General features: G+C 43.2%; 1 long non-coding RNA gene across 1 annotated transcript; it reads right to left on the bottom strand.

Moving 5' to 3' along the window:
• Window positions 1–2,690: 2,690 nt before the first annotated feature.
• Window positions 2,691–3,175, bottom strand: LOC124859819. Its single transcript, XR_007036197.1, has 2 exons — window positions 2,835–3,175; window positions 2,691–2,752 (listed from the first exon to the last, which is right to left on the bottom strand). It is a non-coding gene; the product is annotated as an uncharacterized LOC124859819 (long non-coding RNA).
• Between the last annotated feature and the right edge of the window lie 461 nt (window positions 3,176–3,636).

Below are 3,636 nucleotides of genomic sequence, written 5' to 3' on the forward strand. Positions count from 1 at the left end.
CCTGGTTCATCACTCAAAACCCCAATCACGGGTAAGACTGCCGACCTGACTGCTGTCCAGAAGGCCACTATTGACACCCTCAAGCAAGAGGGTAAGACACAGAAAGAAATTTCTGAACGAATAGGCTGTTCCCAGAGTGCTGTATCAAGGCACCTCAGTGGGAAGTCTGTGGGAAGGAAAAAGTGTGGCAGAAAACGCTGCACAACGAGAAGAGGTGACCGGACCCTGAGGAAGATTGTGGAGAAGGGCCGATTCCAGACCTTGGGGGACCTGCGGAAGCAGTGGACTGAGTCTGGAGTAGAAACATCCAGAGCCACCGTGCACAGGCGTGTGCAGGAAATGGGCTACAGGTGCCGCATTCCCCAGGTCAAGCCACTTTTGAACCAGAAACAGTGACAGAAGCGCCTGACCTGGGCTACAGAGAAGCAGCACTGGACAGTTGCTCAGTGGTCCAAAGTACTTTTTTTGGATGAAAGCAAATTCTGCATGTCATCCGGAAATCAAGGTACCAGAGTCTGGAGGAAGACTGGGGAGAAGGAAATGCCAAAATGCCAGAAGTCCAGTGTCAAGTACCCACAGTCAGTGATGGTCTGGGATGCCGTGTCAGCTGCTGGTGTTGGTCCACTGTGTTTTATCAAGGGCAGGGTCAATGCAGCTAGCTATCAGGAGATTTTGGAGCACTTCATGCTTCCATCTGCTGAAAAGCTTTATGGAGATGAAGATTTCATTTTTCAGCACGACCTGGCACCTGCTCACAGTGCCAAAACCACTGGTAAATGGTTTACTGACCATGGTATCACTGTGCTCAATTGGCCTGCCAACTCTCCTGACCTGAACCCCATAGAGAATCTGTGGGATATTGTGAAGAGAACGTTGAGAGACTCAAGACCCAACACTCTGGATGAGCTAAAGGCCGCTATCGAAGCATCTTGGGCCTCCATAAGACCTCAGCAGTGCCACAGGCTGATTGCCTCCATGCCACGCCGCATTGAAGCAGTAATTTCTGCCAAAGGATTCCCAACCAAGTATTGAGTGCATTACTGTACATGATTATTTGAAGGTTGACATTTTTTGTATTAAAAACACTTTTCTTTTTTTGGTCGGATGAAATATGCTAATTTTGTGAGATAGGAATTTTGGGTTTTCATGAGCTGTATGCCAAAATCATCCGTATTAAGACAATAAAAGACCTGAAATATTTCAGTTAGTGTGCAATTAATCTAAAATATATGAATGTTAAATTTTCCTCATTACATTATGGAAAATAATTAACTTTATCACAATATGCTAATATTTTGAGAAGTATCTGTATAAATATCTGTAATTGAATATTGCAGCCATGATACCTTTATTCTAATTTTTGACAGAGACAGTTAATATTCATGAGCAGTAAAACATGTCTAGAATTTAGATAATCAGATGTATGGCTGAGTGAATATTATGGCTTTCATTTTGGGAAAACCAACTTTGGCCACATTCACTGATCACATTTTACCTCCAACAAGACAAAGATGAGTTGGATCAGCTCACTTGTCTCATCAAACACCCAATATCACACAGCTTCAAGGCAAGATGGCACATCAGTGATGGTGCACATCAAGAGAAACCACTCTCTGCTTTTTAATTGGCTCCAGCAGGTCATCTCCACTCAGCTACCGTGTGGCTGGGATAATATGTGAAACCCATTTGGATTTAATTCTCCCACCTTCTTTTTGATTTTGTGCTGGGCCTGGAGAGGAGGAGGAGGAATAGGATAGGGAGGATGTTTAATGGAGAGGGAGAGCTGGTTGAGAAAAGCCAGAGAATGAATGGAGGTGACACATGGAGAACAAGAGTTTAGATTTAAAACATGAAAGGGAGGAAGAAGAGAAAAAAGGCAGGGGCAGGGGAGGACATGGGCCAACCCTTTGGATTGAAACACCCAGAGATGGAGAGTGACTCATCTGAGATAAAAGGGGGAAGTGGAAGCTGCCACTGCGACAGCTAATAAAGAGCTACTCCAGCCTTTCTCCACATCCAGCTCTTATTGTTTATTGATGCCTTTATCAGAGTTTCAGACCGGAGAAGGCCATCACTCAAGCTCATCACACCATTTGTAGGCTTAAAGTGATGATTTTTAACAGCGTTTTGAATGCTACACTTCAAAGATTTAAATCAGTGGCATTGTTTGGAAAATCAATCCCTTCCATGTTGTTGGAAAATGTGAGGTGCCACTATGGGCTTGTCCTTTAGATGAGGAAGCCTTCAGCCCCTTTTTCCATCGCAGGGACTTTATCATTAATAACCCAGGATTTTGAAAGCCTTTTGCACCTTTCGACACATGTTTCAAGTAATTTCACTTTCCCCAGGTCCATATTTTCATGGATAAAAAGGTCATTCTAAGATCAGACATGTTAAAAGAACAACGTTCGGTGCAGCAAGGTAGCTCATAATGCATTGTGCCACCAGCAGTGGTGAAAGGAGAAAGGGACTGTGGTAGTTAATTGTTTTTATACCATTAGTTTGTCACAAAAAGTAGTTTTAAGACATTTTCAAGTGCAGTAGACCTCAAAACTATCTATGCAATCAGTCCATTGCATCAGTACATTTTAAAATGTGCTCCAGGGTTTTTGGAGAAGCAGAGCTCCGCTCTGGCTACAGGCTTGATGGGCAAGAGGACCCACATACATAAAAACGCTCAGAAGTAAGAACAGAATGTAAAGGTGTTTTTATTGTCAGCAAAATAATCAGGAGCGGAGACGGGAAACGCCAACTGTACGGGAAGAAAGGAGAAATGACTGATGAACAAAAGGATAATGTAGAAAAATGACTAAAAGATTTGAGAAATGGCTTACTAAATTGTTGCTGCTGGTGAAAAGCAGAGATAGCTTGGGTGCGGATACTTGTGTTGGAGGGTGGAACAGGGTACGTTTATGCCTTGGTCCTGAAGGAGGAGGAAGTGGGAAGGCACCAGCTTGGTCCGTGTCCGAAAAGTACAGGTGGGAAGGAAGTCCACAAAAACAAAGATCCAATTTCCAGTAGGCAATAATCATAACTCCCCAGAAACATCTGGAGCGTAGTTGGGCCTCAGCGAGGTAAACAAAGCATTAGGTTAGAAACCTGCGAGGGAGCAAAATACAGAGTTACTAGGAGCACAAAAATGAAGCAAAAACCAGTAGCAGCTGATCTTGTTACCACTAAGGCAAACACTCTGGCATCAAAATGCTGGCAGCCTCCCGCTTAAGTACTCCCCCATGCAATCAGTAGATAGGTCGCACCTGTCACACAGAGCACCTGAGAACCTCCAGCACCAACTGAGAAACACTGAGACAATGAATACAAGTACACAGTACACACACACACACAGATCCTGACAATAATGGAAAAGGAGGTAATAAATGTTTTTTTTTTTTTTTTTTTTTCATAACTAGACTGAGAAAGACAGATAGGACATTTATAGGATGTGCATTTACTAAACACTAACATGAGCACAGTGGAGCAAATGTGGCTATTTGGGAAGAGTTGTTTTGTAATCTAAAGTTGAGGGTTCAATTTCTGCTACCTCTTGCATTATGTCAATGTGCCCCAGGACATGGCATTTAACCCTAAGTTGCCTACTAATCTATGTATAACTGGTGAGTATGACTGTAGTGTAAA

This window comes from Girardinichthys multiradiatus, chromosome 23 (assembly GCF_021462225.1).
Source record: "Girardinichthys multiradiatus isolate DD_20200921_A chromosome 23, DD_fGirMul_XY1, whole genome shotgun sequence".
NCBI lineage: Eukaryota > Metazoa > Chordata > Actinopteri > Cyprinodontiformes > Goodeidae > Girardinichthys > Girardinichthys multiradiatus.